The sequence below is a fragment of the Vipera berus genome (genome assembly GCF_964194415.1).
Source record: "Vipera berus genome assembly, chromosome: 6".
In the NCBI taxonomy this organism is placed as follows: Eukaryota; Metazoa; Chordata; class Lepidosauria; order Squamata; family Viperidae; genus Vipera; species Vipera berus.
Genome location: NC_138208.1, coordinates 53,218,813 through 53,242,275, shown reverse-complemented (window position 1 = coordinate 53,242,275; position 23,463 = coordinate 53,218,813). Strand labels below are relative to the sequence as shown.

The 23,463-nt window shown below is 38.7% G+C and overlaps 1 protein-coding gene across 3 annotated transcripts in view; it reads left to right on the top strand.

The window, feature by feature from the left end:
• POC1B (POC1 centriolar protein B) overlaps positions 1 to 6,609 on the top strand; it is a 72,443-nt gene extending 65,834 nt beyond the window's left edge. Inside the window, exons 14-15 of one of the 3 annotated variants that reach the window (XR_014027013.1) lie at positions 2,864 to 2,918; positions 4,113 to 6,609. The gene's annotated coding sequence lies outside the window, so the exon portion shown is untranslated. Of the gene's footprint in view, positions 1 to 1,860; positions 2,823 to 2,863; positions 2,919 to 4,112 lie in introns of those variants that run through there. The other 2 variants (XM_081331980.1, XM_081331981.1) reach the window with 2 other exon arrangements.
• The last annotated feature ends 16,854 nt before the right edge of the window (positions 6,610 to 23,463 follow it).

The following is a 23,463-nucleotide window of genomic DNA, read 5'->3' as shown; positions in this document are numbered from 1 at the left end:
AGAAACAACATTCTGCAAAAACTATGCGGAACAACTTGGGGAGCTTCAGCTCCAACTCTTCGATGCTCAGCCCTTGGGCTTTGCTACTCTGTAGCGGAATACTGCGCACCTGTATGGATAAACAGCTGACATACAAGACTTGTTGATGTTCAACTCAACCATACGATGATATTAATTACTGGGTGCATAAAATCTACACCTATTCACTGTCTACCAGTTTTTAGCCACATACTTCCCCCGCACCTATGACGACAAGAAGCTCTCATTCGGGAGTATAGTAAGATCCTGCTAAACTCCTCTCTACCCATTCATGCCTATACCTCTGATCTCTTAAGATGTCGATTAAAGTCAAGAAATCCATCACTCCTCACAGCACTTAAACTGCTGGCTGAACATCAGAGCACTATACAAAAGTGGATGGAAGCATGGAGTAGCTATACCTCCCAAGATATTTCTGAGCATATTAATCCTAATGGTATACCTCTAGGATTTAATCTACCCCGACACATATGGGTGACATACAATAGAATTAGAACGACTCATGGGGTGTGTGCCGATTCTCTGTATAAATGGGGAAAGACACCTTCAGCACAATGTGATTGCGGGGCTCCCCGACAGACTATCCAACATATAGTGAGGGAATGCACTAATCGATGATACCCAGGAGATTTTAAGGACTTCCTCTGCGTAACAACGGCAGCTACTGACTGGATCTCGAAACACGACATTAAACTCTGAAATGTTATTTCTGTTTTCCTCTTAGGTTTTATAATTGCTTCTTTTTTTAAAAAAAAATTGTTTTAACTGTTCTAACTTGTAAATATGAAGTGTTTTTAATTCTGTGTGTGACCAGCCATACGCTAAATAAATAAATACATTCTTTTTAATTTAGGAAGAGCAGAGTTTCCTTAGAAAGCCTACAAAAGCTCTATGTAATTCATGCTCCTTTCCTAACAAACACTGTTATTTTTCATCTTAGAATCTTATTTTTTGTTTGTTTTAAAAATCTGAACATCTTCAAGCCTGCTGTCTCTTTCCACATGCTACTTCAACCAACCTAGTTTCCTTGGCTGCCATAGCAGTCAGGAAGGATCAGCATCTACATGTCTTCCTGGACTTCCTACTGCCTGATCCATTCAAACTGGCTATATGTAAACAATTTTGGAGAAGAGAAAAATAACTGGATCATATTTCATGCTTTTATTTTGCAAAGGAAAGTTAACTAGTTACAGTTGTTTCCCAAATCCCTACGAAATCACTTTCTTTTTAAAGAGATAGAGCAGAGAAAACAGAAAAGCTCAGAAACTGCTTGATGCTTCTGTTAATGCTACAGAATTTCTACTGAAGCTTTTCCAGCCTCTTGATGATAAGCTTTACTGTGTTTATTGTTTATAGTTTCACCTGTATTGAGTATCCAGATTGGTGGAAAGATGAATCATTAAACAACAGAGTAGAGCATGTTAGCACAAGAAATCATTTCAGAGATCATTTGCATCACAAAAAGTTTCACAGAGTTCAAAAAAGTGCTAACGCATCTTTAAGCTGAGGATTTTAAAATAACTCCAGCGAGCTATATGCCACTGCCTACTACTTCATGTTCTCTTTTGTTCCTCACATTGCTGTCAAAACATTAAAGCTGTCATCCTCTTTGAGGCAGAAAAAGGGACAGGCTGCTTCAGGTAGTATGGCATTTAAAGCCTCTGCAGGGATTGTCTTGCAAAATGGTGGGGCCCATCTTCCAATATGTATACTGTGTTTTCCCAAAAATAATACCCAGTATTATTTATTTATTTCTGCCTCCAAAAGAGGTACCAGGTCTTATTTTCGGTGTGTGTGTGTGTCTTTTCCACTCAACTCTAGCACCGACAGCCCCATCCAGCCGGCCCACTTTTGTGGCTGAAGAAGCAGCTTCATTCTGCAGCTGAGAATGGAGCTCCAGCCTGCATTTTGCCACTGCAGCCGAGAACTAAGCTATGAATTCAATCCACAGCTGGTTCTCGGCTGCAAAAGCCTTCTGGAAAAGGCCTCTGACTATGAAATGCAGGCCTGGGGACACTGCAGAAGAAGTGGGCTGGCGAATAGAGGCCTGGCTACAAGGTAAGTGGATGAATGGCATGTGGGACAGCTCCACTCCCCCACCCCCACCTCACCCCAAAACTAGGGCTTATTTTTGGGGTAGGGCTTCTATTAGGCCCATCCCCCAAAATCAAGTTAGGGCTTATTTTTGGGATAGGTCTTACTTTTGGGGAAACATGGTATGTATTATTATTCTGAGCATCCTCAGGCTTACTTAACAAGATAGAATGGCAAAATGAAAGAAAAAGGCAGATATAAAATGTCTCCTAATTTACAGCCAGTTTCTGTTCAATGCTTTGTTTTTCAACTGCTTAAAATTCTCCCTTTTTTAATATTAGGAATGAGGAAATGGTTTTAAAAAATGGAACCAGGAAATTATAAAATATGTGCCGTTTTAAGCAACAGTTTTTTCTCTATATTCTAGAGCAGACATGTCAAACTCGTGACGTCACATGACATTGCACAATGTATCGGAGCTTTTTCGCCATTGCCAGCAATGGATGGGCATGGTTTCCCAGTGACGCGTCCAGCCCGTGGGCCGGCAGTTTGACACCCCTGTTCTAGAGGGATGTCAGTTTGCCATGGCTGCTGATCAGAAGTGCTGATGCTTTTATGTTGTTCTTAAAAGGGTGTCAATTAGTGTCTTTTAATTAGCAAGAATCTTCAGGAATAAATAAGCAAGATTCTTTTTGTCATTTAATTCTTAAAACCTTACTTGCTTAAATTTTCATAGTCTGATCTACCAAAGTAGCATTATCTTTTTTTTTCTTTTCCTGATTGTAAACAGGGACACTTACAAAGAATGGTGATATATTAACTAATCCTGTAATCATCAGAGACAGGCAAGAACTTTAAACATAAGTAACCATGTACAATTTTGTCTATAAATGTTTCACCTACTCTAAGCTCAACCTAAAAGTTACTAGAATAACTATAATTTTATTTTTGAGTCTTTTCACAGATAAGTATAAGTAATTTGTTACTGACATTGAAGCCCTCCAAAAACAATTACTGTAATTATTTAAAAGCTCATGGGTTTAATTATTTCACCTCATGGCCTGCTATTTATAGGGCTTCATTTTGTAACATTATTTATAATACAGCAAAGAAATGGGGAATGCCTTTTCAAAAATATTGTCGATGGAATAGAATATGTTTTTTCTTTAGTGCTATTTTGTCTCATGAGAACTTAGGCAGATTTAATTGATGAATCAGTCAAAAGAGCTTACTGATTAATGAGAAAATACTATGTGTGTTATAAATGCTAGTGATTTTGCAGGTCTTATCTGAAAATAAATGTATATAGGAGGAATAGATACTATTTTTCTTTTTGATGATATATGTCATATTTGGCTGGTAGCACTGACTTTTAGTTGTGTGATTTTTCAAATTTTGTTTTTTTTAAAAAAACAAAACAAAACTGATTCCTTAAATTCTAACAATATTCAATGAGCCTATTTTGCATCTTCAAAGAGCCCCATTCAAAAAATCCAAAAGAACCATCTCCTGCAAACTGGCTTCATCACTAAATATTCAAAATAAATGAATATAAATAAATGAAAAGTTGTGTTCTTTGTAATAAATTAAATTTAGGTTACCCTTCTTAAATCTTTTGAAAATAACAAGCCATGATAAAGAACCATAAATTAATCATCTGTAGTAATAGTAAACACAATCTTCCAAGTTCCACTTTGCACAAAAAAAAAATCTCTGCACAGAGATTTTCAGGACAATTAAAAATTGTTGCAGGAGAAGATTTGGGAATTGCTCTTTGGACAAAACTTACTCTTTGAAAGGATTAGAATGGAGTATTTGATGAAGTGTTAATGGGTACATGGGTGTCTATAACCTGAACTGTGCATTGTCTAAATTTTTTAGAAGTCAAGGATGTAATGCTCCTATGATGCTCTGATCAAATACTTTGACCTTTAAAAAGGGAACAGTTAATAGGTTACTAAGGCTTAACTTTTGTTTCTACTTTCAAAATGTGTCAGAGTTTGAATATTAATGACATTGTTTTTTTGTGGTCTAATTAGGTAAATAAAAATCTTCAGAAACCGGCAAGAGCAATCAAGCTAATAGGAAAAGGAAATGAGCAGCCTGGTTACACAGAACATATTGTACCTTTCAAATATTAACCATTGTTAATTGTCTGTTGCCCCAGACAGAGTGACTACAAGCCACCACATGAGAAATGAACTTGGCCCACAAAGAAACAACAGTTTCAACAAGTCCTTCATATATGGGGGAAAAAATGTTTTCCTGCCGAAAAGAAGCCTCTCATTAACATTTTCTTGTACAGTAGCAAAGGAACATTGAGAAAAATCTTATGACGACACACATTCTCCTCCCCCTCAATTTCTTCCCAAAGAATTCTTTATGACATGTCTATTTTGTTACTTTTCTATGGTGTGAACTCCATATGTACACACCTATCTATACCAAGTATTTCTAGAACAAGTAAGAGGAATGTGTTTCTTTATCAAAATAGCAAATATGCACCCTTTGAGATTTCAGAATCCTAAGCACTGACTTATACTGAACAACAGAATTTAGCTGGCAAGCCAATCATGCATATATAAATGCACAGTAATGGAGGAAAACATATTGGAACTAATATGCGTGGTGATTAAATAAGAATATTTATTTATATTTATGCTGGTATTATGTAGTCCAAAGTGAAAGTATCTGAATCAGTGCTTCATAGAAAATTGATTTTTTTAAAAAATCAAAGGAAAGAACTAAAATCTCGGCTCAAATTATACCCCTAAAAATGTTATAGGTTATAAAGCAAGCTGCATTTTTAAAGAAATTGTAGCCATAAATATGTAACTGGTAATTCTATTTATGGTATAAGTGATTAATATCAAATGTACAAGGATGGACATTGAGCTAACATTTCATTTTGGGATTGTGCAAAGCTGCCCCATTTTGAAAAAGATATTGTAAGGCTAGAAACATAAGTGAAGAACCAGAATTAAAATAGAGCATCTCTTAAAAGCAGTAAGGTGGGAAGGGTAGGATTACGATAATGAATTCTTAATGTATTTCAGTCTCTCTACTTTAATCTTTGGGGACATTTTTGAGTAAACTTGTTAAGATAATGGTTCTCCTATTTGGTAGCCCAGATAATTGATAACTAAACCACTCTGGACTCTAGAGAAAATTAACAAATTTTCAATATAGTGTTTTTAGCAGAAAGGAAAGAGCAGTTGTAATTTTAATTTAATCCATTAAAAAAATCCTGTTATGTGACAGTCAATGTGACTGTTCTCTTCTGGATGTTCTCTAAATTTCTTTAGATAAATGTCAAGTGATACTTGCTATTTGCAGAAAAAGACACTATAACACTTTATATAATATTGAAACAATGCGACAACTGAAATAAACTGGCCAGAATTTTCCCCCTTTTAAGTAGCTCTGATTCTTCCTCTGCTGTAGAAAAAAAGAAAATCTCTCACTCTACTGCTCAAAAAAGCCAGGTACTAAAGTATTATAGTCTATAACACAGGTGTCAAACTCGATCACATCAAGTGACATACCGTGATGTATCATGAAGTTTTTTGCCTTTGTGGAGCCAGGGTAGGGTATAGCCTGCGCGTGACGCATCCGGCCTACGGGCCTCCAGTTTGACAACCCTGGTCTATAAGTATACTGGGAGCCACAGAGAACTAGGGAAAACATAGAAGACAGGATATCCGTATGCATCTCTTGGCTAGCTTGCAATGACATCAGTGCAAGAACACAAGCCATTGCTCATGTGAAGCTCTCTGAAATTATTTTCATTTTTTGAATAATGACTGAGAGGAGAAGTTGCAGTTTTTTTCTGCCAAACACTAGTGTATATGTTGTACTGAAAACCATCTCCATTGCTACCTACCAGAAATCTCATTTATTGGAATGCATGGTGCCTCTAACTGTTAACATAAGAAACTGGTATAAACTTAGATCTTAAAGATAAATCAATAAGATGGAAAAATCACAACCTTTAACTGACCAATAGACCTTTTTGCTTTGATTAACTGTTACAGTATGTTATGTCCCATTAAGAAACTCTACAACTAATTTTCCTTCCTGTTTCTCTAAATTGTATTCTGAAAACTATCGATATATAATTTGTGCTGTAAATTTCAAGATTCTTAATTCAAGGTTCTCAGATAAAAGTATTTAAGAAAGGTTTTGTCAAAATTGAAAGATATGAATATATATATTGCACTTTATGTGAATAGACATTTAGCCTTTTTAAAATCTAAAAAAGTATACATTTTTTCACATATCAAAATAGTTTTAGATTTTTTTTAAAAAAATCTGCTTTTGTGGATCAAGTTATCAATTCTTTAATAGATCCCACTGCAATCTCAAATCATGCTTCCATTACTCTTATAACATAAACATTAGTCAGCCAATTCTAGCTGGTATCTGAATATTCCTCTTCTAAGGAATTCTCTTATTCTAAGATATTCTTGTTATTAAAAATGTGTTTTAAAAAAACATTCTTGTTTTTTTTTTAAAAAAATAAAGGTTCTGCCAATACATTAGTCCTCTGGGACACATTTAAGGCATCCTTCTGGAAATCTATTAGTGCTCTCATCTTAACAATGAAAGAGACTCAGACTCTCAATTTTTACAGTTGAAAAATAAGGGTTAAGATTCATTTTTATTATGTGCCAGAAACCCACAAATGAATCATATCAAGCATTTATAGTAGCAAAGCTGAAATTGGTGCTTCTGCCCATAGAACAATTGGAATGTTTCCTAATATGCAGGAAATAACCACAAATACCAGCAATCAGGAGAGAGAGCTGGAAAGTAAATGGCTTATTTTTTGGAACAATCATAATATTCCTGGAATTCAGGCTAATGATAGAGAGTTCCATTTACACAGAATACAATAATTATTATTTTTATGCTCACTTATATGAGTTAGAGACTTACGTAACTAAATGTAAATTTTAGTTGTACAATATTCAATGTTGCATTACGAAATCTGGAATTTCCTCTCCGTGAGGATATCTGCCTGTCTTACTAGGTTAGTGTGGTTGTCCTCAGGTTCCCTCCCTTAAATGTCACCTGATGGGACCTCAGAGGCATGGCTTCTCAGGTGCCACTCCAGCTCTTTGCAATAGCCTCCCATTTGATGTCCCAGGGTTCCCTATCCTTTGAGGCTTGGAGAAGGCCATGAAGAATTGGCTCTCCCCCAAGCATTGGACTGGGATGACGGTTGAGCTGGGAGGTTGTTTGGTTTAGTAGCCAGGGGTGGGGGGGAGGATAGTTTTGTTTTTCGCCAAGTTTTTATTTATTTCTGTAAGCCGCCTAGGGTCATTATACTAGATAGGCAGCCATAAATAAATATATAAATCTTCCGTACTTCCAAGTTCTTCCTTGTAAAAACAAACACACAGGATTTCAAAAACAGCAACAACTGGTGATCAGAAGACAAAACCTTGTTCAACCTTGAAGGACATTCACTACAGCATCTAAATGGAAGGAGTCAAGCATATGCACAGAATTCTAAATAAAATTAATAAAATCAGGATAACTAAATTAGTTTCATGTTAACCTGCTTGAGCAAACTATTCTTGAATTTCAGAATACATGCAAACTGGATGGTTTGAAAAGGACATTTTGGCATTTTATCAAAAGAGGACTTACTTTACAAATTGTGTAGGAGGAAGAGTTTGCTTTGCCCAGTCAGGCATACATTCCACCAGCGGTATCATAAATCAGAAAATAACTTGATGGCTGAAGCCACTTTTCTAAGGGCAATATTACAGGCACTAGTTACTATTTACTAGGTAAAAAATATTGTATAGAAAAGCATTCGGGAATGAAAAGATGATTTCTTATTCATTCAGGTTCAATATGGGGCCAAATTACTAGATTAATGGACTTTGTCACTGCATCCCATTTATACTAATATTTTACGGGAAACTAGTGGTAAAACTACCGAGCATATCAAAAATAAGCTGAAACAAACTATTTTTTTTAAAAAAAAAATCAAAATGATTTGGAATGCCCATAACAATCTACTATGAATCATCCAGCTATTTAGCAATAGAATTTAATCATTTTATGGCTCAGTTCAATATGAAGAGTAATTTTTCCTAGTTTCACTCAAATTCCCAGTCCTACTGGAAAGCAAGAATATTGAATCTAGGGTTTTCCGCATGCAAAATGATGCTTTACAATCCAGATTCTTTCAGTTTAACAAGTGTTGACATTTCACATACAAGAACCAATTACAACTATGGGTTTCCCCATTTCCTCAGACAAGGAACAATAGATGGAAACTGATCAAGGAGACATCCAACCTAGAAATAAGGAGAAATTTTCTGACAGAACAATCAACCAATGGAACAGCTTGCCTCCAGAAGTTGTGGGTGCTTTATCACTAGAGGCTTTCAAGAAGAGACTGGACAGCCACTTGTCAGAAATGGTATAGGGCAGACATGTCAAACACAAGGCCCGGGGGCCGGATCCGGCCCGCGAAGTGGTTTCATGTGGCCCGCGAAGCCATCCTGGAAACAGTGAGGGAACGGCCCCCACTGCCTTGGCCCTGGCCCAGAGACCCTCCTTCTGCCAGAGACCCTCAGATCTGTCCCACTCCTGCCCAGGCCCCCATAGGCACCCTTGATGCGAACGATGTAGAGCTGGCCACGCCCACCCAGTAGGCCATACGCACTCTAGCCACGCCCACCCAGTAGACCACGCCCACCCTGGCCATACCCACCCGGCCCCCTGAGGGCAACCGCAATGCTGATGTGGCCCTCAATGAAATTGAGTTTGACACCCCTGGTATAGGGTCTCCTGCTTGAGCAGGGAGTTGGACTAGATCAGGGCTTTTCAACCTTTTCACCTATTGTACCACTTTTAGGATATGGCAATATCCGAGTGCCGCCAGTCACCTAGCAAGGTGTCAAAAACTTGATAACCCAAAAAAAAAAGGAAAAAAGTGATGAAGTACAGGTAGTCCTCGACTTACAACGGTTCTCTTAGTGACTGTTCGAAGTTACAATGGCACTGAAAAAAGTGCTCCCCAAGCCATAGCCGAGCAAGACACTTGCCTGCCTGCCCGGCCGCGCTCTTCCTCTTGTCCGAGGTTTTCATTGTTGTGAGCATTTCTGTTGAGGATTGGCGATGGGGGTGGGGGGGTTGGTTTTTATTCCCCCCCCCCCCTATGCTGGGTGGTTGCAGCAGGTTTTGGTCACTTCATGTGACCCTTCACTGTGACTGTCATAAATATGAATCAGTTGCCAATCATCTGAATGTAAATCACAAGACCTTGGAGATGCTGCAACATTCCAGCTGATCGGCGCTTCTTCTGGACTCAGCAGAAGCGCCAGGATCAGTGCCAAGCTCCACCTGGAGCCTGGCGCTGATCCTGGCACTTCCGCTGAGCCCTGACAGACCTGAAAAAGCGCTGATCCTGGCGCTTTCGCTGAGCCCCGACAGCCCTGCAGCTCCAGCCATCTCTCCCTCAGGCTTGTGCGGTGCTGCCACTGGTTCACCTCATTCCCCTCCCCCGCTACCACTTTTCTAGGATGGTTGCATACCACCTGGCAGGTGGCAATGTACCACAGGTGGTACCCATACTACTGGTTGAAAAGCCCTGGACTAGATGACCTATAAGGTCACTTCCAACTGTTATTCTATTCATTTGTCTCTAGTTGATCTGAGTTAGCTTTCACTAAGCACAAATGCCATTATGCTGAAAAGTACAGATGCCTGTCAATAAGATTCACATTGCCAGGTTTTGACAGAATAATAGAAACTTTTTTCTCCATTTCCTTATCTCTTTCCAGCCTTTTCACCTTCAAGGACTCTCACTAGGTTGAGAGTTCTTTTCCTGTTTACCATACATGCCATTTTATTACCCAGTGGATGTTTTCCCTTTAAAGCTCAGAGACATCTGTCTTGCTTTTTTCTCAAATCCTATTGGGATCTTGGGAGTATCTTTTCAGGCAAATCATCCTGTTTTTAAAGTTCTTGTCTTATTGGGAGTGATAATTTTTACATATTTTCAGCAGCTTATAAATTAATATTTTGTAAAAATGATGTGACTGCCCCCTCACCAATTTTTCTATTCTACACAACAGGTTTCTATTGCTGAGTATTTGCACATTCTACTTTTAAGATATATGGCAACTCTTAATAGATCCATACGAATATGATCTAACAAGAGGAAGCCACTAAATGTATATAACATTAAAAGATAATTGGATAATCAAGCCAGCAGGAAAACTTTTGGAGCATGACTGGTCATGACAACAGTTATACTGCTGTGGAAGGAATGTCTTATATCTATATTACAAAATACCTTGGGGAATATGTGGGTGAATTTACATATCACGTTTAGCTATAAAAAGATCTGGCTTTGTATGTGAATCTAGCCATTGCAGTATATATACAAGATTTACAGCTCACCATGTGCAAACCTAATCAATTGTGCTTCATTCAATAAACCATTATTACACAAATCACTGCTTAACATAATGTGACAATGCTTCCATCTGCTCCATTTATAGTTACTATGTCTTTGAACTTCAGCTTTTCCCAGCCTGGGTACAGATGTTCAGAAACCAAATCAAGAAAACTATGATTACGTTATTAACTGTAATTCAACAAACTTTTAAATGAAAGGCATTAAGCACACAGTTTAATACTGCCATTGAAGTTAATCAGATTGTTTTGTGTTTGTTTTTAGTTAGATGAAGATTACAACAGCTTCAACCCAAATAACTATTTAAATATACCTGATAATTCCAGTTGTGCACAGTGACCTATTTCAAAATAATCCCTTCAACAATAATTCTGGTCTTCCATTCAGGTACTTTAAGAAAACTTCAGTGAACAGATTTAGATGGGGCTTTTTTCCTACTTAAAAGGTAAAGGTTCCCCCGCACATGCGTGCTAGTCGTTTCCGACTCTAGGGGCCGGTGCTCATCTCCATTTCAAAGCCGCTTGTCCGAGGACGTCTCCGTGGTCATGTGGCCAGCATGACTAGATGCCAAAGGCACACAGAACGCTGTTACCTTCCCACCATAGTGGTCCCTATTTTTCTACTTCCATTTTAACGTGCTTTCGAACTGCTAGGTTGGCAGAAGCTGGGATGAGTAACAGGCGCTCATCCTAACCCACTGAGCCACCACGTCCCTAGGTTTTTTCCTACTTACACCTCCCCTATTTTATCACTTTATTTAAAATCTATTTACACAGCAATTCAAGTTAATGCTCCAGATTTTTAATAGAATCATTCCAAATCAAAGCAAACAAAATAAGCCAACTGGGACATTTGTTTTTATAATCTTGGGTATTATTTACAATATATTTTCACATTTAAGTTAGTTAGATGAACTATTCTTTAATGGCAAAGATTGTTATACCAAAATAAGTGAATAGTACTAGGAGGAAAAAATTGTGCTTTCAGAAATAATTCACTGTAGAAAAAAATGCCCAATCTGTCACAGCCACAGTTAGGTCTACACCTTGGATCCTCTCTACAAAGCCAATTCAAAAGTAGCTGACAATTACACTTTTTAATGTTACAGAAATAAACTGATGGTACGTTGTTTACAATAATATAAATTCTTGCCCTGTCTTTTCTTGGCTCTACTCATTGGCTTTACTAACGAGACCTCTGGATTGTTGAAATGTGGCTCTTGAATGATTGCTGGCCAAGGACATTCTCAAAGGCACTGCCTCACAGCATTGTTTGTACAAATTATGAAGAGTTTCCCCGTGATGAAAGGGATATTCAGCTGTGTGCAATTCACAGCTCTGAACAATCTGCTAAACAATAGGGTTAAGTTACAACCTCTCAACTGATCATTCAGATCTTGAAGTCAACACACCCAGCTGAACAAATAAAATCAGACCAGCTATTCTTAAAGCATAAGTGACAAAATGCTAATACAGTGTTTCCCCAAAATAAGACCCCACCAGAAAATAAGCTCTAGCATGATTTTTTGAGGATGCTTGTAATATAAGCCCCACCCCGAAAATAAGCCCCAGTTAGTACCATATTTCCCTGAATATAAGCCTCAACCGGAAAATAAGCCCTAATGTGTCTTTTTGGAGAAAAAAATAATATAAGACCTAGTCTTATTTTTTTTTAATCCCATTTATATCCCGCCCTTCTCCGAAGACTCAGGGCAGCTTACAATCTAAAGCACAAATCAATGTGCTTCAGGTAAACACGGGTACATCTCCCTCTTTCAAGAGCACAGGTTCTGAATATTGGGGGAAGGGGAGAATTAGTAATATCATTTATTTATTTTATTTTATTATATTTATATACCGCCCTTTCCCTGAGGACTCAGGGCGGTTTACAGGGAATTAAAAAACCAGCAATACAAAAGTTAAAATCAATTTAAAAGAGATTAAACTAACCCTGTGCAATTAAAACCCCGATTAAAATAAGTTACTCCTCAGCCTGGGCCCGAGAGCTCAAAGAGCCAGGTCTTCAGGCCCCGGCGGAATGACCGGAGGTCGGGGGCAGTCCTCAGCTCCACTGGCAGCTGGTTCCAGAGGGCAGGCGCCCCCACTGAGAAGGCCCTATCCCTGGGTATCACCCGCCGGCAATCTCTTACCGGTGGGACCCTGAGCAGACCCTCCCTGTGGGAGCGCACTGGGCGAAGGGTCACCAGGAAATGGAAGTCATGAATGTTGTCTTATAATGTGTGTGATGGTTTGTGCATATTGCCAACTTTCAGTGAGAGTAAATTGGCACAGCTGCGTGACTTGCTATGGGCCAGCCAAGAATGAATGACGTTATGATTGTGCTGCGAACTGCCAAATATCCTTTCTCTTTTCTAATAATTACAAATCGACTTCCTGATCTGATTTCTCCTACCAATAAACATACTTTTTAAAGAGGTTCTTGAAGACATACATCTACATTCAACCCCTGGGCACGCTCATCCATTGGCATGATATGCTGATGATAACTAGTCTTATATCTGGTTTTTCCATGTCAACCAAATGATGTTGCCAGACTCTTTCCCATTGTCTGGAGGCTGTGGAAGACAGGCTGGGAGAAAACAGGCTTCAGCTCAATTGTGACAGAACCTAGTGGCTGGGGGTGGGGATTGGTGCCCTCTGAATCCAGACATTTTCTGTCTTTAAGTGCTAAAGTTTTAGCACTTAGAGCTGGTGTGCAGGGGGGAGCATCCTCTTGACTTAACAACTCCTGCTCAGAAAGCAGATGGCAGCTGCAGGCAGGAGAGCCTTTGCACAGATTCCATTTGTGAGTCTATTGTGCCCTTTTCTGAATTAGAAAATACCTATTCTTAATAACTTTTGCATTAATAATTTCCTATATGGATTGCTATACTTTATCCTACATAAAGGTGTTTTTGAAGAGCATTCAGAAGCTACATCACCAGAATGCAGTGGCATGGACAGTTCTGGGCATTTAACAATCTGGAAAGTGCAATTTATAATAATAAATGTAATTAAACTGTACATAGAAATTATTTGCCAGACTATCTGTCTTCAATTGTTTGACTTGTCCCCTGGAATCAGCTTGGTAGATAACTTCCAGATCCCTTCTTTTAAGAAATGTCATCTTGAGTTATTCATTGTTGCAGTGCATACCTTGTGGAATAACAGCAGCCTGGAGATTCAGATGGCCCTAACTCCCTTAGCCTTTTTCAAGGCATTGTATTTGATTTGTATGACTGCCCATAAATATATTTGATCTGATTTGTATGACTGCCCATCTCATCTAAGTGACTCATGGTGGCTCACAGCAGTTAAAAACTACTAGACCCTGGACACGTACAGTTTTCAATTGTTTATTTTTATAAATTGTGTTTATTGCCTTTTGGACTTAATCTTCTGTTTACTACCTGGAGTTATAGCTCTTAGATGATTGGCCATATAAATTATATATATGAACAATTCTCAGAGTTTCTATGCCTCATTCTATGTAACTTCAACAGGGAACATGAATGTACCTTCCACTGTTTAGCTTGTCAATTATTGATTGCAGGCAGATCTATTTGTCTGGCCCCCAAAGCACCTGGGTTTATACCAGCAAAATTTATTTATTTATTTATTTATTTAATTAAATTTCTATACCGCCCTATTCCCGAAGGACTCAGGGCGGTTTACAGGGCAGCATAAAATACAATATAAAAATAATATAGAATTAAAATACATTAAATTAATTAAGCCCAATTAAAACAACATTTAAAAATGCTAAAACCCCTTCAGTCCAAGCCTGATAGATCGAAAAACCAGGTTTTCAGGTCCCGGCGAAACGAACGCAGATCGGGGGCGGTCCTAAGTTCCACGGGTAAATCATTCCAGAGGGCAGGCGCACCCACAGAAAATGCTCTTCTCCTAGGAATAACCCGCTGGCATTCCCTAACCAGCGGTATCCTGAGAAGGCCCTCCCTGTGGGAGTGCACGGAATGAAGGGAGCTTGATGCCGGCAGCAGGTGTTCCCTCAGATAACCCAGACCCAAGCCATTAAGGGCTTTATAGGTCATCACCAGCACCTTGAATCTCACCTGAAGGGCAACCGGAAGCCAATGCAGCTCCCGGAGTAGAGGTGTTACATGGGAGTATCAGGAAGCCCCCATCACAACTCGCGCGGCCGCATTCTGCACCAGTTGAAGCCTCCAAGTAGTCCTCAAGGGCAGCCCCATGTAGAGAGCGTTGCAGTAGTCTAAACAGGAGGTCACGAGCACATGAGTGACTGTGCGTAGGGCATCTCGGTCCAGATAGGGTCGCAACTGGCGCACCAAGCGAACCTGGGCAAAAGCCCCCCTGGTCACGGCTCCTATATGATCTTCTAAACTGAGCCGTGAATCCAGGAGGATGCCCAAGTTGCGAGCCCTATCATCGGGGGGGTAACACCTCACCCCCCATAGTTAACGATGGACAAAACTGGTTTTCCCGAGATGCCGGTATGCACAGCCACTCAGTCTTGGCAGGATTGAGTCAGAGCCTGTTTCTCCCCATCCAGACCTGAACCGCCTCCAGGCAACGGGACATCAGGTCGAGGGCATCACTGAGTTGGTTCGGGGTGGAAAGAAAAAGTTGGGTATCATCAGCATACTGATGATACCCCACCCCGAAGCCACGAATGATCTCACCCAGCGGCTTCATATAGATGTTGAACAGGAGGGGAGAGAGGACCGACCCCTGAGGAACTCCACAAATGAGAGGCCTCGGGGCGGACCTCTGCCCTCCCATCAACACCGACTGCGAACGGCCCAGGAGGTAGGAGGAGAACCACCGTAAAACAGTACCCCCCACTCCCAACCCCCCGAGACGTCGCAGCAGGATACAATGGTCGATGGTATCAAAAGCCACTGAGAGATCTAAAAGGACTAGGACAGAGGAGCAGCCCCTGTCCCAAGCCCGCCAGAGATCATTCATCAGCGCGACCAATGCCGTCTCCGTGCTGTACCCGGGCCTGAAACCCGATTGGTACAGGTCCAGATAATCAGTTTCCTCCAGGAACAGAGGAAGCTGATGCGCCACCACACTCTCAACAACCTTCGCCAAAAAGCGAAGGTTGGAGACTGGACGGTAGTTATTTAAAACAGCTGGGTCCAGGGCAGGCTTCTTGAGAAGGGGTCTCACCACCGCCTCCTTCAAGGCGGCAGGAAAGACACCCTCACTCAACGAGGCAGATATCACTGCCTGGAACCAGCCTTGTGTCTCCTCCCGAGCTGAATAAACCATCCAGGAGGGGCACGGGTCCAATAAACAGGTGGTAGAGCTCAGCCTCCCCATAATCCTGTCCACCTCCTCGGGAGTCACAGGATCAAACTCAGTCCAGATAATACTACTCTCAAGACCGCTCAATTCCTCCCTGTCAGACTCTGCCCAGTCAGCATCCAACCTGGTCCGAATCTGAGCAATTTTGTCCACCAGATGCTGGCTGAACTCCTCGGCCCGCCCCTGTAAGGGCTCCTCCCTCACCTCCTGATTAAGGAGGGAACGAGTTACCCTAAACAGGGCGGCCGGGCGATTATCTGCAGATGCGATGAGGGCCGCGAAGTGATTAGACTTCGCGAAGTGATTAGACTTCTATGATAAGCTGCAGAATAAAGGTGATATGATTTCCTGCACAGCTTATCAAAATGAGAAACAAAATAGGTTCATATGGGCTGCAGGCACCTAGTTGTATTAAAAACAAATTTTAAAAATTCTGCCAAAATGGAATGAAAAGGCTGTTTACATTCCCTTGTATCTCTTGAAGCCTTATCCACCAAAAATGAATAGAGATCTGTTGTTCCTTTTTATTGAAAAAAAGAATGTAATAAAAAGACTACATGAGTTACTTTTGCTCTACAAGGAAGAGAAAAGCTTTTCTTCAAAATTTAATAAATATATTCTTTGCATTATAAAACAGTGCTGAGTTTAGATCCTGCAGTAAGTCATATTGAGATTTACTTAGTTTTGTTTTGCATAACCCATAAAACCAGCCATGGGTTATAAAACTTGGCTTATGGTTCAGCATATTAGTGCACTCATTTTCAGTAATGTGTGAATCTTTCACTTTGAATTCCTATACTCCAACAATTAGTACCTGTGTATTTTGTTCAACCACTGCAAAATCTGAAGTTCTTTCTTTCTTTTTATTACAAGTTTTATTAATTTTTAATATTTACATTCAAATATTTGTGAAGCAATACGGTGGTTGGGTAATCAAAAGTAAACAATATCAAATAACAAATTATTTGTAAATAGCTCAGGTTACATCAACAAGGATTTCCTCTCCAATTCCCTTAGTTATAACATAGTCAAATTAATCAAATTAATACATTTCTAATTGTGACCTAGTCAATTAAAAAAGTTTTCAATATATTTTCACTAATACATATTAATATCCTATTTTTAGGTTTTACCTAATTGCAATAAAATAATCTAGAGTAAGGTAAAAAGGTAAAGGTTCCCCCGCACATGCGTGCTAGTCGTTTCCGACTCTAGGGGCCAGTGCTCATCTCTATTTCAAAGCCAAAGAGCCAGCGTTTGTGCGAGGACGTCTCCGTGGTCATGTGGCTGGCATGACTAGATGCCAAAGGCGCACGGAATGCTGTTACCTTCCCACTGTAATGGTCCCTATTTTTCTACTTGCATTTTTATGTGCTTTCGAACTGCTAGGTTGGCAGAAGCTGAGACGAGTAACAGGCGCTCACTCTGTTATGCGACACTCGGGATTCGACCCGCCAAACTGCCGACCTTCTGATTGACAAGCTCAGCGTAGCCTATGATAAATAGAAGAAAGCTTACTTTTTGGGTAACCCACATTTCCCTATTTCAATAAAGAGTAATTATCCTGTCTACAAAACTTACATTGTTATTTCAAAACACTCTTATTTTTTACCAATAACATCTATTTATTATCTTAAGAATTCACCAATTATAGCAAAATATCTTATACCTTTCCAAATTCTATAATATATATCGGTTCTAATAACCAACTTTCCTTTAAAAGTTAAATACAAGATGAGCTTCTGTCTATATCATTACAGCTAATATATTCTATATGTCGTCTTAACCATTCATCAATTGTTAAAATACTATCTTTTATTATATCATTCCAAATTCTATAATATAGTTCAGTGTTATAATCTAGAAGCTTAATTTTGTTTTCCCTTACAGATCTAAAACCTAAATGTAAAATCAGTTATATTTTTAGAGATTCCCCTTAATCCATTAAAGGATATTTTTAAACTCTATCCTTAGGAATCCCAAAAAAGAGACAAGTTCAATTTTTTAAATCTAACTCTTGCCTTCCTTTTGTGCCAATCAGGCTTCCCTTTTGGCATCTTTAAATTCTCGGATGTATCTCCCTTTCTTCCTACACCCCTTATTTGAATCCAGGGAGACCATCCAAATGTCAGTTTTGCAAAGAAAGTGTCCCCTTTGTAACCATTAAAATTTTGCTTTAATAGTTCAGTTTTTGATGTTTGATGTAATATAGTTGTCATTAGATCAGTCAGGTCTTTTTCTTCTTCCAATTCCATCTGGGTTAGGTAAAGAGTAGTAGCTGGTGTTATGGTTGTCATTTGATTAGCTGAATCCTCAACATAGTGTATTTGAAGGCCTTTAATATCTTCACTTTTAATGTTGCTTTATTCGGGTGCTATTGCTTTTTGAGTTGTAAGTTTTGTAGTTGACATTGAAATTTGGACTTTAAGGTTCTCTGTAGGTTGCATTTGTTGTTCTTTAGAGTCTCCTATTTTAGTGTTAGTTTCCACTTCTTCTGTTTGCTTTTGGATTGTCAGTTCCTCATTTAAGGTCAGAGTTTGATTTGGTGGCTTTAAGTTGTCAGATTTATCTTGCAGTTTGGCTTCAATTTGCTCTGTCATTGCCAAAATTGTGTCCAGTATCAGTTTGTAATTAAGTGGTAGGATATATTCATACATTTCGTTGTTGTTTACAGCTAAATCTTCCATGGAGGCTATTTTAATAAGAGTCAATAATTATCCACCTCCAAAAAAATTGTTTTCAGTGCCAGATGTTCCCACACTTATCTTTGAAAGTAATGTCAAGGACAGCTCTGTTATTCAGTCAGCTCTCACAACAGGAAAAAGATTTACTTGTGTACCAAGTTTTGCCACAAAATGTCATCAATAGCATATAGAATGCAATGTAATTTTCCCCCCAAATTAATCTAAAAGTTTTGTAGCATTAGTCCATTCTTTTTTTCCTTAATTCACAGCTTGAAGAGAAAATAGGGTAGTAGATCCCCACCAAAAAATAGGAGCTTTCTAGTAAAATACAAATAAAATTGCTTAATTTCTTTGCTAAGTTACTTGATTTTTTTAAGTCTTTAAGGCTTTAAAATTCATTCCCCAAGTATATAATCACTGTTCTTTCAAAAAAAGGGGGAAGAAATTTTCAGAAACGTCCCACAGGAAGATGGTTAGGGGAATAAGAAAGGTAAAGTCTCACCCAGGTCCTCCAGATTGCTTCTTAGTGCTAGGTAGTGCTTTTGGCTTTCGGCAGGGAGTGGCTTAATGATCAGCCATCTTTATGGCCGGTCTCTTCTTCTTCAGGCCAAAGGAGCTGCTCCGGATTCAAGCTGAGGGCTGCCACCCTTCCACGATCACAGGGAGGGCCTCCACGTGGTGGTCATCCCTCCAGAGTGACTTTCGACCCTTTTCAGGGTCCTCCAAGGAAGAAAGAAATGGACGGCAGGGAGCGGACTCTTCCTGCACATCCAGAAGCGCCATGCACGCAAACCGGAAGCCTGAAGTTCTTTCTGTTCATACAGTTACCTAAACAATACATTTTAATGGAACCTTAGATATTTTGCAGTACAAAAACCTGGCCACCTGGTGCTTTACTCTTTCATGAACTATGGGCAGTTTCAAGTATATAGACTCAAGGTCTTCATATAAAAAACTACAGCCTAATGATTTCTCATAATAGTTTCCACAGTTTGTCCAAAAGCAATCTGCACTTTCTAGTTTTTCAAAGCTGTAGTACTGAGATAATGAAAAGGTACTTGGTAGACATAGTCAGATTGAGCTGGATAAAAGAACTATTAACAGCAAGTGGATGGGCTCACTTACAGTGGTGATGCATGCAACATTGGGAGATCAGAAAGAACAGTTTAGGGATAGATTGAACTGTAGGGAAAATAAATAACACCTGTGAATGAATATATACAAAGCTAGAACTGCAGCAGCTCTAGAAAACAGACCTTCTCTTTACAAAACTTAGAAGTCACAGATTCTTGGCAAGGCAAAACACCTGGAATCATAAAATCAAAACTAGGAGTTAATCTAACCTAGTGCTTCCCGAGTACACAAAATTCAAAATTAATGCATATGGATGCTAGTTTCTGCTTGAAGACATACACTGAGCATAAGACTCTTACTTCAGTTGGCTTGGGATCCTATAAGGTATCTACTAATGTCTGTCATAATTTATTTTCCCAGGAGACATAATTTTTGCTTCTAAAGGAGCAGCAAACCCACCCAAGCTCTCCAGTATATTGCCCGTAAGATCCTCTTTTATCTTTCTTTTTGCTTAGGTTAAAAATATCCAGGATGAGATTTTTAGCCTTCCAAGCTTTGTTGTTCATACATTTCATTCCCCTTATATGCACCAATTCCAACTTATCAGATATCTTTTTTAAATAACTGCAGTTAGAAATTTATACAACACTCAAGATGAGTACTGTAACATTTTATGGAACAGTAGCTATTTCTGCAAATTCTTTCATGTGATCAGACTAACAATATATAGAACATTGGCAGGACTGTGTTTTAAGTCTGATATACTGATATATTTTCATAACGTTGGAAATCATGTTATGTAAATAGTCCAGAAACCATGTTTGATGATGTTTGATATATAGATTTTATTAAATGAATATATCTTCAAATAAGATACAAGTAAGATCAAGATGAAACAAGTATTCATATTCACACTGACTGCTTGTTGGAATGTTACTTTGGGTCATTTCCAGTTTGGTTTGTATTCAGCACACTTCCAGTTAATCCTTATATTAAGATCATAGCAAGCACATAACTCAGTCAGTTCAGCTAGTAAAGCTACAGTTTAATATTTACTTATTAAACATTAGCAGAAGGAAAAAAAGAAAAGAAAAAGCAAAACAGTTAACTGGTTAAAAAGAGGATTAAAGGTAAGCAAAAGTAGGGATAGTGAAAAATATAAGCAAGCAAAAGTATATTTTCTACATCATAGGGTTGGTTAATTTCCTTGTCTAATTCACCTAGTACAGGGGTGTCAAACTGCCTGTCCCTGGGCCGGTTGTATCATACGGAGGCCGCGCTCACCCCCAGCTCTGGCAATGCAAAAAAAGTCACGATACTTCGTGACAGGTCATGTGACGTGGCAGGTTTAACACCTGTGACCTAGTGGGATTGATCCTATCACAATTCGGAAATTATACCTCTGTTTCTCTTATCTGTTTCCATTTAGGTAAACCTCTGACACTGTTACATCAGTCACAATAATAATGGGTGATTTGATGAACTATAATGAACTCAGTCCAAGCTGTGGAGATAGGTAATTGATGTACTCCAAATTCCTGATGCTAAATGGGATTGCTCTAACTCTAATGGTGTTCCTTGACTCTCAACTAATGCCTTTTTAATAAGGAATTAACTTGATTCCACAAATGGTATTTGTTGTTGTTGTTAGTTGCGAAGTCGTGTCCAAACCCATTGCGACCCTATGGACAACGTTCCTCCAGGCCTTCCTGTCCTGTACCATCTTCTGGAGTCCATTTAAGCTCACGCCTACAGCTTCAGTGACTCACAAATGGTATTAAATATACCTAATGCTATCATGGTTTATACAAACCCTTCTGAGGAAATTGTGGTTTATTTTTTGATAAGAAACCACACTTGAAACTGCAGTTGATGATTGAACAGGCTGCCTCCAGAAGTTGTGAATGCTCCAACACTGGAAGTTTTTAGGAAGAGACTGGACAACCATTTGTCTGAAATTTAAGTTTCTTTTTTTTTACATTTTACAGTACAGATAATGAATGCCAAAGGATATAGCATTTTTAAAAACATGCAAGAGTTATTTCCTGATAACCAGAGAGGAAACATGGTAGTTCCACTTTCACATGTGATTGAAAATGAAACAGGAAAAACTGGTGTTTATTAAAACTGTATGCTACTGCTTTATGAATTTCTCTGAATAATTGTACTGTGATGCATGGAAATTAACTAGAATAAGCAATAAAATCTAAAATGCATTTTCAGCATAATAGTCTTTATTTACAATGTTTACATTGTGTCTGCCGTTGTTTATGCCACTAACTTACATCAACTCCCACACAGTACATCTTTTGTTGGCTTGGGAAAAAAGTCCAAGGTTTGTAAAAGTACAAAAACAGAATGAAGGAAAAAAATTCTGGGAAAAATAATTTATTGATGCCACAAGATGTGTGGTTGTGAGAGAGAAAAACTGGGAGGAAAATGAAATGTAATATCCTCTTGTCCTCTCCTCTTTTAAAGAGGCAGGAATAATATTTTGTTGAGTTTATAACCTCACCTGAGGTTATAAAGTACCATTTTATTGGGTTTCCATTTAAACAAATATCTTTTTTAAATAAATAAAGGTGAATTCAATTTGAAATTGTCAGAAATGTAGACTAATTCTATCTTTGTGTGTATGATTTCCAGACTATTAATAGGAAATGTTTCTCTCTGCTACTTGGAAAGTAATTTCATCATAAAACAATATAAATAGTCCAATATGTGTAAAACACAATTTTTAATCTGTAATTCTACCATTTTGAACCCATCTCTACACTAAAACAGGCAGGAAACACAATGAGATAATCAATGTTCTCCCTAGCCATTGAACAGGAAAGAGGCAACCAATGTCATTCATTTAAGCACCTGCCCTTTTCTCCCCAAGGTTAGCTGTTTCTAGAGTAACCAAGTCTTCTTCACATCCCCACTCCAGGAAAAAAAAGGAAAGCTGGTTTTATGCTGAATTGATGTACAGTTTGGCCACTTTATATACAGTAAAATTTAAGTTGCTGCTATGAGGAACAATTTCCTTCTTTGGACGTAAAACATCCCACTGAAAGTATAATGCCATAGTTTTACAACTAGTCTTTTCCTAACATTGCAACTATGGGAGATACAATCTCTATGGTAGAGGATGGGGGTGAAAAGCACAATGTTTTGCTCGAGGTCAGAGACTGACAAACATGACAAATAAGAGTTTAATAGAGATTACTTATATAAGCAGGAAAAAAATGAATCCAGAAAGGTGGGGAGGCAATCAAGATTATAAAATTGATAAGAGTGACTAGAAAGATTACATTTGGTTAAAGTTGCACTTGATATCTAGTCAAAATCTCAAATTTATGCAGTGAAAGGAAGATTGCCACAAATAGAAAAATGATCTTCCCTCAAACCCAGCAGAGCTCCAGTGTTGAACATTATCCAAAAGATGCTCTACAATTGGAATTACACCATAACTAGACCAAAAGAAATCTCCCTTAACTGCCCAGGATGGTAACATGGGAATTAAGTGACATAGTGTCATGCCAAATTAGCATGTAAAAGGTGTCTGAATTTTGGAAAATTTAAATATGCACACATTTGCTCAAAAATTAGTTCCCAGTTGGAAATTCTGGATGCTGCAGAATTTCCACATATGTGGAAAGTTCTATGGGGGAGTAAACTGACATGCGTAGTCACTACTTTTTAAAATATCAGACCAAGCTTTTGCAAGAAGAAATGTTCCTTCTTTATCCATTTACGTTCAATCATCTCCAGCTTACTGCTTTGCTATGCAGAGAATGTGAAAACTTTAGAGCAAGCAATTAAATAATAATCCTTTAGCAATTCTATTTAAAAAGTAGTTGCAAATGCCACTTGTCATTGTTCAGAAATAAAACAAGTCCAAATCTAAGTG